General features: G+C 43.7%; 1 long non-coding RNA gene across 1 annotated transcript; it reads left to right on the top strand.

Annotated features, from left to right (window-relative positions):
- The first annotated feature begins 741 nt into the window (after positions 1–741).
- Positions 742–1,373, top strand: LOC123446777. The gene is made up of 3 exons (XR_006631439.1): positions 742–756; positions 845–946; positions 1,320–1,373. It is a non-coding gene; the product is annotated as an uncharacterized LOC123446777 (long non-coding RNA).
- The last annotated feature ends 14,889 nt before the right edge of the window (positions 1,374–16,262 follow it).

Genomic DNA, 16,262 nt, shown 5'->3' with positions numbered 1-16,262 from the left:
TCCAAGACACTCCCATCCTCTCTTCCTCACCCATCGTCTCTCCCTCTCAGATCCGGCGAGGCGACGGTTACACGGCTCTGCAGCTCGCTCATGTATGGAGGGGCTCATCATATGTTATGGTTAACTTTCCCTTGCTGCTACAAGACACTCCCATTAACGCAAGATTTTTCAGGAATTCACATCCAAGAGGATGGGGGTGAATCGCACCGTCATTTTCAGGTGCGCCGCCTGTCCTGGCCTAGCAGTACCCTGCCTTTCCCCTTCAGTTCTTTACCGGTTCTGATATGAAATTTTGGCCTTGCCAGGGGGTTCCAAGAACACTGCGACAAGATTAAAGAACATCATAATATTTCCATCACGAATTTGAAATGATTCTGGATGCACTTTCTTCTTTCTTCTTTCTTCTTTCTAATCCTTGTTCTTGTAGCAAACTGAATTGTTTCCAATTATTCAAAAATATATTCATACAACATCGTTTCCTTTATCATCATCAGGAACCCGGGGCTGGTGTGTGTGCCATCGCAGGAAGCGACCGTTGATGCTGATCGGGTGTACTACACGGAATATAGACGAAATGGTTGCTTTTTGTTGTTTCAGTACACATATGGTATATTGATATCTGATGCTAATATTTTACAGGCATCCATCTCCCTTTCCGAAGCTGGCGATTCTCTAGACCGTTGTGATAAACTTATCGAGTTAGTTGCTTCATCAGATTCTGGGATGATGCACTTGTTCAGCCAGCAGCAGTTACATGTTACTTTACGTTCTTTAGTTTGTTCATCTGATAACTGCAGTGCAGATCTTTCCTAATTAAAGCAAATGTCTTAAATTTCTTACCCAGGAGTTCCTGTTTTTTGAGAGGGAGTGCTTCATATGTAAAATGGAGCTTGAGGAAGAGCAGATGCCTGCTGATGGCTAAGCCACTCATGGTTTAAATTATCAGGTCTGTCACCTGAAAGTTACCGGGGATTTTCCTGATATTTTTGTATATCTGGTACTATGAAACAGTTCTTTTTAACCTGATTGGTCACAACTTCACAATACCTCATACTCTGCCTGCTGCTTTACATTACCCTATCTGATGCTTAGCGCTGCAACATTACTGCTTTGTAATTGCTTGCTCTCAGCTGACGACATCAGCAGATGGAAATTAGCTCTCCTTGAAGGATACACCAAGTCACCTACATAGAAACCTTCTGCACTTTTTAGCTGCCATGATACACATATTTGTTAAAGATTTGATACACATTGCATACAATTATACGGCCAAAGAGAATGCGTCATCTAACTTTCTTCACACCACTCATGTGCAACAGTTTATTGAAGCCTGAATCTCTTCCAAGGTCTTGCCTTTTGTCTCTCGCACGTTCTTCATAATGAACAGAATATCTAGGGCTTGCCTTTTGTCTCTGGTGTATTTGGCTGCAGTCGATAAGTTTGATGCCATGTTATCCAAAAGCAACACTTATGCTCTAGAAGGTTCGACGCTGCTCTGTTTTTTTTAGCCTGAATTTCCCTACCAAGTTTTATCATGGATACTTCATTTCCTACATCTTGTAAATATAGAAGATATAAAGAAGAAGAAGAACATGAAGAAGAAGAAGAATATGAAGAATGTGAAGAAGAAGAAGAAAAAGAAGAAGAAGAAGAATATGAAGAAGAATAAGAAGGAGAAGAATTTATTCTAATGATCTTGTACAACTTGTAATGACCTTGTACTTGTAATGACCATTAATGAAGATATTATTTCTCTCAACTCGAGTTTTGTCTTTATATCTTGTCAAATAAATTCATAAAAATCCAAATAATTCAAATAAATCCAAATAAATTCATAAAAATCCAAATAATTCAAATAAATCCAAATAAATTCATAGAAATCCAAATAATTCAAATAAATCCAAATAAATTCATAAAAATCCAAAAAATTCAAATAAATCCAAATAAATTCATAAAAATCCAAATAATTCAAATAAATCCAAATAAATTCATAAGAATCCAAATAATTCATAAAAATCCAATTAAATCACATGACATACTCCAATCTTATCTCATTGAACACATGACACAAGACATACATATCACACATGGATGACACATGACACGAATTCCTATCCTTTCTTTTTATATCCTTTCTTTTCATTTTCCTATCTACTGCTTTCCCTTTCCTTAGTCTATTATCCTTGTTCAAGAATGGCCACTGTGTCGGTAATTAGCTCGGCACTGCAATACACACCGATTATTTCCTCTCCGGCATTTTGTAAGCGATCTTTGTGCAAATGAGGCATTTTGTAGCTATTTCCTCCTTGATCTTCCATGACTCTTACCATGACTGCTTGGAGTGTGATGAAGCTCTTGAACAGCTTATGAGCGTCATAGTTCTCAAACTCCTCCTCTACACCCTGTATCAGTTCCCGAATATTCATAGGCGCTCTGCAGTCGGTTAGGGATTGGAGAGAACGGTGGAAGCACAAGTCTAAAACATTGAACTCGGGGCTGTTTGGAGGTTGTTGTAACAATCGAATGTCCAAATCCGTTTGTTCCACTACTTCTCGAAAACCTTCATCGTTAGGAAGAACATGAGGCTTTGCATTATCCCGTTGAATGAATATTGTGGTGCCCTCGTCGTCATTGGGCCACTTGTCTTGGATTGCCGGGATTACTTTATTGATCAGGTATTCTCTGCATACATGGCTGGTTACCTTCACTGGTTTCACCTCAATCGTTCCTCTATCTCTATTTTGACTCTTCCATTGTGCCTTTGTCTCAACAACAAACACCCAAGTCCCGGTATTTCCATCAAATGTCATCTGTCCTTCATCATTGTACCGGGGCTTTGCCACGACGGTCAAGAACATGACCTTCCCAATACTGTTAGTGTTTGACACGGTGTGCTCAGGTTCAGGTTCTTCGGGCAGTACATAGTAAGTGTTCTTAACCCTGGTCATGTCATACCATTTCTCGTCTATATGAACCATATTATTCATTGATTTGAATCTAGGATAGGGGGTTGATATCGAGTGCTCATCCATCATGGATATGCAAAATTTCAGTCTCGCTATCTTGTTGGCTGGCTTGAGGAAGGGCTTGACAGTGTTAGTGATGCGTTTCAGCTCTTTTAACTAATACCTATCATGTAGCGTCGAGTGGGGAACACCCAAACACCTTGCAAGAGATCTGATTGTCCTTCTTCTATTCAGTGGGACCGTAGCTGTTCTCGCCAAGTCTAGCTCTTTTCTCTTTCTACCAACATTCCCCTTCTTCTTGCTTGAAACGTTCACTTCTTGGCCTAAGTCAAGTTGTTCTTTCGCTAGATTCCATATTCTTGAAACTGTTCGTACACATACATTTATCAACGTTGCGACGAGCACCTTGTCATATAGATGAACCTCCCTATCTCTGAGCTCGATTACTCGCAGAGCAAAGTAAATACCAAACCTCTCATTGTCTGTTAGCTCCTTCTTTTTTGCATTACCTTGTGCATCTGCTTCTTCCTCTCGAGCTTGTTCCTCCTCTTCAATCATCAAGTTCGTATCTATAGCATGAACCTCTCGAGCTCCTTCCTCCTCTTGAGCCATCAAGTTCAAATCAATAGCATGACCATCTCGAGCTCCTTCCTCCTCTTCAACCATCAAGTTCAAATCAATAGCATGACCATCTCGAGCTCCTTCCTCCTCTTCAGCAATCAAGTTCAAATCAATAGCATGACCATGTCGAGCTTCTTCCTCCTCTCCAGCAATCAAGTTCAAATCAATAACATGACCATCTCAAGCTCTTTCCTCCTCTTCAGCAATCAAGTTCAAATCAATAGCATGACCATGTCGAGCTTGTTCCTCCTCTTCAGCCATCAAGTTCAAATCCATAGTCGTTCCTCTGCTTCTATCTATAATCAATGATAAATGGAAAACATCATAAGCCATCATAAAATTGAAACCAATTAGAAGTACAACAGGAAAAATACTGCAATAGAAAACCAACTAAACCTGATAGAACCAAAATAAACCTTCAAAGCTAACATCGTGCAACTTTGACTTAAATAAGTTTTAATGTGTTACTTATTTAGGGAACACAACGCACACGCAACAAATGTGAAGTTGTCTTAAAGATAAAACACCATGTCCATGCATGCTAAACCAAGTGACAAGCAATCTAGCACAAAGTAGTCATCATACTACAAATAAACTATAATGGGGCCAACACAATTCGAAGTACACATACTTTCTAATCCACACCTACGGAAAGTGAAAGTTTCTCAGAAACTCTCATAGAAGAAGCTATTGCTAATCACATGAGCCATCACATACAACACTAACTGAAAATACACTAACTGAAAATACTGGGCATGACCACATAGGTTCCATCATTTGTCTACTCCATATAGAGATGTCACCCCGTAACCACTTTTCTAACTCAAATGTGATCCATCCTCATGTGTACGATAGTACACGTACACGTAGTTGCTCCTCCCACCCCACCTCTCTGGATTAATGTAACACAACGACCGGATTCTCATCACAAGCAGCAATTCAGTTAGCTGTTTAGAGTTCATAGTCAAACTGAGAAACATCTCTCTCGGTTCGCAGCCATTGTTTGCAGACACTTACAGAGAAGAGAAAATGCGATCTTTGCTTGACAAATCTAACCAAGACAAAGTAACAAACATGATCATAGCAAGAACTCGCTGAGTTGTGTTTGAAGATATCAACACTTCCGCACCAATTTACAGAGAAAACGCGAGCTTGCACAATAGACCCAAAGGACAATGCATCACAAACAGGATCATGGAAATAAGCACTGTTACTTCCTCTCCAGATAATGAAACTGTGTGATCATTAGATTACCGTCCAAACTTACAAGCTCCATAACCAACACTAGTTACACACAACCATGGATCCATCACCAACAGAAGTGCCAGCAGCATTGCAGTTACAAGGCGACAGAATAGCTAAATACAGAGCACCATGGATCCATCACCAAAAAGACGAGGAGGAGGAACGGCGACTGGCGTTGCCGCAGGCGCGAGGAGCCGGCTGCAGCTCGCCTCCGTGCGACAGGGAAGATGGAGACGAGGCCCAGAACGCGACAGGCTGAGGACGGTGAGCCCGACAGCGGCGGGGCACATGTTGCTCTCCATGTCGGCATAGAGAAACTGCGGGTCCATGGTGACGAGGGCCGCGACGTTGGTGCCGGAGAGGCCGAGGCCGGCGAGGAAGGCGAGCACAGCGTCGGGCTTGGAAGGACAGACCCCCCGCGACAGAGCAACGGAAGGTGGGAGAACAGCCCGAGGGCGGCACAGGTGGGCAGTGGTGCAGGTGGGCGACGGTCGCCCACTGCATCTACGACGACTGTCGACGGTGGCGAAAATGGTCGCTTGGTCCAGCCACGGCCGAAGGAAGAAGAAACAGAGGAGGGGGATTAGCACGAGATTTAAAACCAAAAGGATGTATTTGTAATATTAAAAATGAACTAGGCATTGGACATCTTTTTCCGGACGGAGGGAGTACTTCGCGTATTTTTGCTGCCTTGGTGACCCTGTTCTTGAGCTTTGCATGCTAATTTTAGCTAGTCCTAAGTAGTTTTGATGCGTAATATGGCTTCTAGGCACTTGTGGGAGTAGTTGCTACGAGTTTCGTTGGACCTTATTCACTTTTCCTTAGAGTCACTAAAATTTGAGAAATTTTCACAGATAGAAAAGGGAAAAGATGAGGAGGTTCTTAAGAGGCTCTTCAAGCCGTGACTCCAAGGATGATGGGAGTGAGAATAAGAAACCCAAGTATCCGGTCCCTCGAGTTGCAGAAGTTCGAGCGTGCGAGTGGCCAAGCGATGTGTTCTTACGCGCCGCCAGACTTTATGAGGACTTTTATTACTTGGTGGAGAACGTAGGCCTTACTGCTTTCGTTGAAGATAAATGTCCGCAATACCTCCTCCTCACTAATATTTTCATGCAAAGCTTTAACTTCTATCCAAGGAAGAATCCTCCTATGGTTGAGTTCAAATTATATGATATCCCCTAGCGCATGTCACTCCAGGATTTTTGCAATGTTTGCAAATTGCCTTTTGTTGGGGATATTCATGAACCTCGTCCACGGGATTTGGAGGCTTTCATAAATACAATTGCTGTAGGAGAGGAGAGAGGAGTGTCTTGCGCTAGATCTGCTAGCATACATTTTCCCGTGCTTCGGTACTTCTCATTATTCGTGGGAAAATGTTTGATTGGCCGTGGGAAAGCTGGGTCCCTTAGCTCCCTAGATCTTGCGATCTTGCGCGAAGCCCTTTATAATCATAAAACTTATAGCTTGGGCGCTATAGCAGCTCAACGGTTGAACACGAACCATTCTAAAGGCGTTGTCTATGGAGGTATCTATGCTACCCGTCTTGCCAGACACTTTGAGATACCTATTAGACTGGACGAGGAAGAAGAGATTCTTCTTCCCGAGAGATATCTAGATTATGATAGCATGGTTCGCCATGACTTTCTTGATAGAGATATAAATAGAAGGATGATTTATAACTTGGTATTTAGTTAGGGTACTCATGAGACTATTACTTTGCCGGCTCCTTCTTTGTTCAATCTTCATGAAGGCATGTACATTATTATGCCCTCAGACATCTATGCATATTAGGGCATAGCCCAACCACAGGTGCCCGTGCTCGAGCCACCAGATGAGTACCAGATGCCAGTTTATCAGTGGGAGCCAGAGGAGCTCACACAACAGTGGCATCCTCAGTCTACTCCGGAGTACCCCGGAGCTGGTTACTTCCCACCTTAGGAGTAGACCAACTTAGGCCAAAAGCCTAAGCTTGGGGGAGTACGTGTTCCTCACCGACTTTATATTCTTGCTTATGCTTTCACTTTGTTTGTCGGTGCTCACATTTTGCCACTTTATCATCCATGCTAGTTTATTTCTTTTTCTCGTTTTCTTTTCGTGTGTTTTGTCTAGTTTGAGAAAACCCAAAAATATTTTCCGTTCTTCTTTTTCTTGTTGGAAGATTTCTCGTGTAAATAGTTTTCTTTTTCTTTGGGTCAAGGTAGAAGACCATGGTTACAATGTTTAGTGGCTCTCGCATGCATATGTGTTTATCTGTTAAAGAGCCATATTACTTTGTCTTCTCCTCTGTGTTTGCTTGTAGATTCCAGCTTAGTCAAATGCACGAGCACTCTTATTATTGTTCACATCATTCGGTCGTGCAAGTGAAAGGCAATACTGACGATATATGATGAAGTGACTGAGCCTGGAAATGCTGGTATGAACTCGATCTATTTAGTTTTTGTAAATATGACTAGCTCATCGTTCCTGATTCAGCTTTGTCGTGAGAGAAACATGCATGCAGTGACAACTTAGAGATCATAGTTTCTGATGCCATGCTTAATTAGCTAGGAGCTTATAATGGTTTGCCTTGAATGCCAACATGAATTTTGAGATGACTATGATGTAGTTTGATAGGATGGTATCCTCCTTTGAATGATTCAAGTGGCTTGACTTGGCGCATGTTTACGCATGTAGTTGAAACAAAATCAACATAGCCTCTATGATATTCATGTTCATGGTGAGTTATGTCCTACTCATGCTTGCACTCAATGTTACTTAATCTCAATGCATTTTGATGACTGTTGTCGCTCTCTAGTTGGTCGCTTCCCAGTCTTTTGCTAGCCTTCACTTTTACTAAGCGGGAATACTGCATGTGCATCCACTTCCATGAACCCAAAGTTGTTCCATATGAGTCCACCATACCTACCTATATGCGGTATCTACCTGCTGTTCCAAGTAAATTTGCATGTGCCACTCTCTAAACCTTCAAGAAATAATCTGTTTTGCATGCCCGAACCGCTGATGTGGTGACAGGGGGCTATCAGTATCTTCCATGCTAGGCATGTTATCCTCGATATGTGTTTATTCACTATCATTCACGAGAAAGGGGACGGTAATTGGAATGCCCAATTCCATGCTCAAATCAAAAATATAATTGCAAACAAAACTCCCCCTGGATTGATGTTGGTATGGACGACACCCGAGTATTCGGCTAGTCGTGGAGTGTGATTGATCGGTGGTGGGGGAGTCAAAACTTTACTTTTCTGTTTGGGAACCACCTATAGCATGTCTAGCGTGGAAGATGGTGAGAAATCTTAGTCATTTTGTTGACAATGAAAGCATGCCACCCAAAATAATTATCTCTGTTTTCAAAAGCTTGAGCTCTGGCACCTCTACAAATCAATGCTTCCCTCTGCGAAGGGCCTATCTATTTATGTTCCTGTTGAGTCATCCTCCTCTTATAAAAGCACCAATTAGAGAGCACCTCTGTCATTTTTATGCTTTCCTTTTAATTTTTATTGAGTATGACTGTGAATGGATCTTCTTTGCCATGAATTAGAATGTTTAGTCAGCCCTTGGTCTCTGAAGGTGCTCTGCATTTATGTTTTGCGGTCTCAAAAAGAGCTAGTGAGATACCATCTATTCGTACTGCTTCATGATTGTTTTGATTGAAGTGTTGACGTTTGAAACTTATTATTATTTGCTCTCTAGTTGATTATGCCATTGATATGAGTTTACCGTGAGACCTAGATCTCATTTGCTTATGTGGTTAGCTTGTGATCTTGTTGAAATTCTGGTTATGAGTTAGACATAGTTGCAACAACAAGATCAAACATAGTTCGTAAAAGTTTTGCTTTTGTCTCTTTCAGTTTGTCAACTGAATTGCTTGAGGACAAGCAAGGTTTTAAGCTTGGGGGAGTAGTTACGCCTCCATCGTATCTACTTTTTGAAACTCTTTTGCCCTTGTTTTGGACTCTAATTTGCATGATTTGAATGGAACTAACCCGGACTAACGCTGTTTTTAGCAGAATTTCTATGGTGTTGTTTTTGCGCAAAAATAAAAGTTCTCGGAATGAACTAAAAATTTACGGAATTTTTTTGTGGAATATATGAGAAATAATGGCGCATGAATCAGCGAAGGAAGTGGAGCGTGGAGCCCACCATCCCCTGGTCGCGCCTACCAGTCTTGTGGGGCCCACGTTGCTCCACCGCCTCCAATCTCAGCCCGAAAAAAATCAGGGAGAAGAGTTCATCGTGATTTATGATACGGAGGCGCCGCCACCTCCTGTTCTTCATCTGGATGGCAGATCTGGAGTCCGTTCTCGGCTCCGGAGAGGGGAGTTCGTCGCCGTCGTCATCACCAACCTTCCTTCATCGCCAATTCCATGATGCTCTTCACCGTTCGTGAGTAATCTCATCGTAGGCTTGCTGGATGGTGATGGGTTGGATGAGATCTATCATGTAATCGAGTTAGTTTTGATGGGGATTGATCCCTAGTATCCACTATGTTATGATATTGATGTTGCTACTACTTTGCCATGCTTAATGCTTGTCACTAGGGCCCGAGTGCCATGATTTCAGATCTGAACCTATTATGTTGTCGCCAATATATGTGTGTTCTTGATCCTATCTTGCAAGTTGTAGTCACCTACTATGTGTTATGACCCGGCAACCCCGGAGTGACAATAGCCGGAACCACTCCCGGAGATGACCATAGTATGAGGAGTTCATGTATTCACTAAGTGTTAATGCGTTGGTCCGGTTCTTTATTAAAAGGAGAACCTTAATATCCCGTAGTTTCCATTAGGACCCCGCTGCCACGGGAGGGATGGACAATAGATGCCATGCAAGTTCTTTTCCCTAAGCATGTATGACTATATACGGAATACATGCCTACATTACATTGACGAACTGGAGCTAGTTACATATCTCTCAGTGTTTTAACTGTTGCATGCTGAATAACATCTGGCATAATCATCGATCACTGATCCGATGCCTACGAGTATTTTCCTACTGGTCCTTGCTATGTTACTTTGCTGCTACTACTGTCACTACTGCTACTGTTACTCTGTTGCTACTGTTGTTACTTTGCTGCTACTGCTGTCACTTTGTTGCTACTAGTTACCGTTGCTACTGTTGCTATCACACTACATTGCTACTGATACTTTGCTGCAGATACTAAGTCTTTAGGTGTGGTTGAATTGACAACTCAACTGCTAATACTTGAGAATATTCTTTGGCTTCCCCTTGAGTCGAATCAATAAATTTGGGTTGAATACTCTACCCTCGAAAACTGTTGCGATCCCCTATACTTGTGGGTTATCACCCCCTCACGCGCCCGGGTCAGAGAGGAGGGGCCGACGTCGATGATGATTGTCAGCTCTAGGAGGCATCTATCCAAGATCTGGTCACACCGGCGTGCTCAGGAGGGAAGGCCGCTTCCTTTGGAGGGAAAGGTGTTCGCGAGAGAGCTCGAGGGCAAGCAAGACTTCAGTCATGGTGGACAGAAGGTTCCAGCGAGCAAGACTCCTATCTATGGCTTGCTTGGGAGGAATTGGGCAGGGGAATGGGTTCCAGGGACTTGGTGGAGCTAGCGGTGGTCAATCTGGAGAGGGAGGGGCTCGGGTGCGATGAAATCGAATGGAGGATGGCGGCGGATGATGCGACCGGGGTTGAGAAGGGCTTTCGTCTCCGGTCAACAGGGGGTCTGTTGCGGGTCTAGGAAGGGTGATGTGGCACTTAGAGGGTTCGGGGACATCCTTTTATAGCCAGCCAAGGTTGGTTCGCTGGGGCTCGGGGATAAGCACGGCGACGACAACTTCTAATGCAGAGCGGGGTGGGAGGAGCTAGCTAGCGGGGCTGTCGGGGAAAAGGATGCAGAAGGTGCTGAGGACAGTGAGCTGGGATTCTCGGGGGCACACCACGCGGCCTACATGACACCGACCATAGCAGCCGGTGGTGGCAGCTTATGCTTGGCGAGGCAAGGGCTTGACTGGACGCCGAAGAGGCTCACCGGACGCAGACATGGCTCTGTGAGCTGGCAAGGGACAAGGGACACACGGGTTGGTGGTGTGTCAACTCAGATGCAAGCACATGCAAAACGCGCGCCCTGCTCGCGCTCCGGGCATGCCCACCAGCTGTTCGGCCAAAAGCCTGGCACATCTATAGGGTCCTAGTGCACATGAAACTTACTAGGGTTGTGATACTGGCTACAAAAGGTCTGATATACATGATGGTTAGACCATGTGTTAGAGCATATTTCTCTGTATGTGGTTTGGGTATTTTATGACAATCCATATGGAATAATGGTTGCCTGAAGTTATATTGGAAGGATTTGTCCATAGGCACTTCTTGAATTCCATCTGTTGGTTTCAAGGAGTTTATATGATGACCAAGGTGGTGTTCAAGGTATTATTCAAGTAATGGTCATAAATACACAAGGTTGATCAAGACTAAGTCAAAGGGTAAATAGTGTTGATCAACACATAAAGCGTACAGGATGTACTGAGAGGGATCAAGTGATCCCATGGTATGGTAAGCATTGTCCATTACATTTTGTGTAGTAACCCATGGTCTTTGTGAGAGTTCTATGTGGGGTTAGGTGTGTTTCCATGGGCTTGCGTTAAGATGAAGATCTCATACAACTCGTGGAGGATGACGTCAAGTGGTGATCATCATCAAGTTTGTTGTGTGCAAGTTCAAGTGGAGCATCACAAAGATATCATGCTTGAAGCTTGCCGTCCATTGTGGTGGCAATGGACTTGTGAAGATGTGTTGAACAGTGGCTCACCCATAGTGAGTATGGGGAATCAATCAACTAGTCTTTATCAAGCCAACACAATCAAGAAAGGTGGTTCATCTTGAGGAAGTCAAGATCGTCATCATCTAGCTCAAGTGGACTATGTGCAGGGTATATGTTTTCCTTTCATAGGTTTTTCTATTTTAGGATAGATTGTCATACTGTCAAGGGGGGCTCTCAAGTGAGTAGCTTGGTCGTATAATTCATTGAGAGATCAAACCATTTGCATCCTTACATCATCCTTCTTGGTTCTTATTTGGTGATTCTCTCTGTGAGTTGTAGAGGTTATGGTCATCTTCATGACAAGTTCGAGTTCATCGAAAACGGATTCCATATGCATCTTCTATGAAGTTTTCGATGTTGGAAGTTTTTGTTGAGTCTTCATTCATGGAAGTTTCACATCTCTATATCATTGGCATTTTCATAACTGCATATTCTTAAGATAGCTCTTGTTATCCTGAATCCAACAAGCTTCAGTTTGCTCAATTCGGAGCTCGTATGCGAAAGTTATGGCAGTTTAGGGTAGGTTTTTCTTTCTCAAGCGGAAGTACCGCTGGGTCAGAGCGGTAGTACCGCTCTGGCGGTACTTCTGCCCTCCCTTGTCGGCCTCTCTTCTGCTTATATTTTTCTTCTAGCATCTTCGAGGTCCTTTTACTTTTTGAGCGGTAGTACCGCTTCGGGGGTGCGGTAGTACCGCTCCAGCAGTAGTACCATTGGGGAGTGCGGTAGTACCGCTCCGGCGACACTACTGCCCCGAGATCTTTGCGAGTTGCATGTTTTTCCTTGAAACCTCCATTCCGGCGGAAGTACCGCTTGCCTGAGCGGTACTACCGCTCGTGCAGTGACTGAGTGCATAACGGTTCGATTTGGGGAGGCCTATAAAAGGGGATCTTCTTCCCCAATGGTTTACTATCTGTTAAGCTCGTGTTCTTCCCCCATTGTCGATCTTCTTAGTGCTTGATAACTCTCAATCCCTGCAATGATTCTTGCTAGTTCTTGAGGTAAAATAGACAGGAGATCTAGATCCACATTTCCACCAATCACTTTGTCCTCTATGTGAGGGGAACTCCTTGGATCTTGATCTTGGAGTTCTTTGTGAGCTCCTTGTTCTTCCTCTCATATTCCTCCATAGCTTTTGTTGTTGTGTAGGGATTCACGTGTGAGGGACTTGACCACTTTGTGTGTTGTTGCCATTGCATTAGTTGCATCAGTTTGAGTTCTCCACGGTGATACGTGGAAGTGAAGTTTGAGAAGCTTATTACTGTTGGGTGCTTGGTACCATAGAGCTTGTTCTTCTTGGGTGCTTTGGCATCCTAGAAGCTTGGTGGTGCCTCGGAGCTCAGTCATTGTGGTGTAAAGCTTCGGGCAAGCGTCGGGGTCTCCAATTAGGTGTGGAGATTGCCCCGAGCATTTGAGGATACCTCAAAGTCATATTCCATTGTCGTGGAGCTTCGTGGTGTTGTTGGGAGCCTCCAATTAAGTTGTGGAGATTGACCCAACCTTGTTTGTACAGGTTCGGTGACCGCCCTCAAGGGTCCCTTAGTGGAATCACGACATCATGCATTGTGCAAGGGCGTGAGGAGATTACGGTGGCCTTAGTGGCTTCTTGGGGAGCATTGTGCCTCCATACCGCTCCAAATGGAGATTAGTATCCGCAAGGGTGTGAACTTCGGGATACATCGTCGTCTCCGCGTGCCTCGGTTATCTCTTACCCAAACCCTTTACTTGTGCACTTTACTTTGTGATAGCTATATTGTTTCTTGTTATATATATTGCTATCACTTAGTTCTTTATCTTGCTTAGCATAAGTTGTTGGTGCACATAGGTGAGCCTAGTTGTTTTAGATTTTGTGCTTGACCAATTAAATGTTAGTTTTATTCCGCATTTTTTCAAGCCTAAACCGTAATTATTTTAAAGCACCTATTCACCCCCCTCTAGGCGACATCCACGATCTTTCACCATGGAATAAAGTTCCCAAAGCATTTGCAAATCCATGTCAAAACTGGCCATGCACCCGTTTGATGCAATGCCAGTGGCATCAAAAGGACTTTGCTCGCACCCAAACCTCCCATGGTGATGCCTCTTTAGGTACTAATACTGATGGTGGGTTAGATTGGCAAAAGAGAAGACTTGCTAATGCAATTTTTGGTGAAAACATTTCTGTTCAGAAAAAGCACGCTACTATTTCATGCACCTAAATTAGTCCAATGGGGATAAACTCCTGGACTTAAGGGTTTGGTATTATGGGCTTCAAGGAGGAAAAAATCTGATGGACAAAAGGGGAAGTTAAAATAGGATTGTAGTCCAAATTGCAAAATTGGACCGGAATAGAAAAGGGGTTGCTTTGCTCAAATTTTTTCAAAGAACACTAATGGGTTTGTGCATAAAAGTGAATCATATACATCACTTGACATCTATAATTTTTTATGGAATTTTTAAATGAGTTTATGAAATGGTTGCAGTGCAAGAGATGCTCTTTAAAAGGATGAAAAGGCCTTTAAAAGAATTTAATTTGCCAATTTTTTTATAAAAATATTTCCCCACTAAATTTATAAAATGGAATACAAATGATTTCAAACCCATACTCAAGCCCACAATGATTTTCAAAACTCTAGTTGGAGGAAAAAAAATAGAAGGAGGCTCACAAGTAAGCAAGCAAGCAAATTATTTCCAAAAGTTTTATTTCAGGCAAAATTTTAATTAATAAAAATATGGTTAAATTTTTGGGGCGTGACAAACACTACCCCCCTTAAACAAAAATCTTGTCCCCAAGATTTTCTGAGGAAGGAAAATAAATCAGTCATGAAAACATGGAATAAGGTCACTCATATGGAGGTGTAATCAAGACAATAATTTATAGCACACCGTCACTCATACAGCATCATGAAAATATAATGTTGGACTATGTACACTCTGATGGGCATTAACAATGCATGAGCGAGGGGCTCCAAGAAAATATCTTTGGTCATGGCAACATATTCTGCTTCTCCTCGGAGAAGTTCGAAGAACATGCCCTCTTTTGTCTGGCAATAGCGGTCCATAGAGGGAATCCGAGGATTCTCAACAACAAGGGTGTTGAAATGATCCATAAATTGGGTGAACCACTCTTAGAGATTACACATTGGACAAGGTTGGTTAGACTCAGGGCGCTCTACATTGGGCTGCGAGGAAACACGGGTTCTGCTGCGAGGTTGCATCCAGGATTCCTAGATGAATCACAATGGGCAGTCATGGGGGAAGCGGGTTTTGGGGTAGTGCACATGGTGAGGAGTGATTGCGATGGTCATGGGCATGGCTTCATACGGAGTGCCTCGATTAGGGACACACAATTTGGCACTTGTGCGACCTAGGTTATCGGGTCTAGGGTCTCGCATATCAATTCCCAAAGTGACACATCACTCGAGTAGCCAGTTAGGTGGCTTTTGTGGTCATGCTAAAAAATTTATTCTAAGGCCATACGTAAAATAATTTAAGCTGTTTACGCAAATTATGCTTAAAAATAACATGGGAGCATCCTGCAATTTTATTTAAGATGACCTTACTACAACTTTGGGAAAATACACGAATAATAGCATTACACGACAACACAACAACTAGGGCCTGCCAGCTACTCTGGTGGACTCGCTTTGCCTTCGATGCCCTCTGAGCTAATGTGCCCAGCAGCCGATGAGGCTTCTTCGGGTGCCATAGTTCTAGAGTTGGCTGGGCCATGGGACGGGGATGCAGGGTTGCGGTGGCGACGACGTCTCATACGACGTGCTCTAGGCATAACTTCATTGTAGTAAGCATCCAAACTGCGGTGAAGCTCTTCCGTGGTCATGATCGGGCTGTCTAATAGGAAGACTGGGACAGACCCCAGGGATCCAACATGTCTTCCAAATAATACTAGTTGGTTGCTGGAGGCGGTTGCAACTTCCCTGCTTACTATGGTCCGGTGAGAAAATGACGTGTAGTTTGCAACTAGGTCAAAGGTGATCTGATCGATCAACGTCTCCTGCGCTCTCGAGTAGCACATTACCTGCACCAATGCAGGGTCTGTCTCAAGGTCTCCACTGGTGACTTGGGTCATGATACCATAGCCTTCACGGGTGGGATAGTAGAGGAACGAGAGGATATTCATCCAACGAGGAACTCCCTTCATAGATGTGCACCGTGACCCAAAAGTGATGGGTTTCTTCTATCCCAAAAACTTGGCGCGTGAGGTCGGCGAGGATAGCTACGAAGTCTTCATGCTCGGATGTGGTGGCCTCGTTGCAAATAGCGCGACCACGCATCTTGCTAGTCTCGGGTTATTGGAGTGCGACTTAAGGTTGTGGGTTGTCGGGTTGAGGCAAGGCTTTCCTTTATAGGTTAAGGGAGTCTTCTGTCGCACGCTAGGGGATGCGACAACTCCGGTGTTGGTCCGCATGGCCTATGGGCTGGCTGCTAAGCCGGGCACCGACTGCCAAAAAGGTGTCAGATGGCCACTGTGGTTGGCCATTGGGTGGGTTTGGCTGGGATATGTATATATGAATATCCGAGCTAGGGATAGCCACCTGGCTAAGATAGATTAGCCAATGGTCAGCCTGGATCTGATACCAAGGTTGTAGAGACCGGTTTTCCGGGATATAAAATTCCCAGTAACAGGCCTTGTGTTCACGAGCCCTAGGATT

Source organism: Hordeum vulgare, chromosome 4H (genome assembly GCF_904849725.1).
Source record: "Hordeum vulgare subsp. vulgare chromosome 4H, MorexV3_pseudomolecules_assembly, whole genome shotgun sequence".
Lineage (NCBI taxonomy): Eukaryota > Viridiplantae > Streptophyta > Magnoliopsida > Poales > Poaceae > Hordeum > Hordeum vulgare.
The sequence above is the reverse complement of the archived record's forward strand: the minus strand, read 5'-3'. Positions and strand labels throughout refer to the sequence as shown.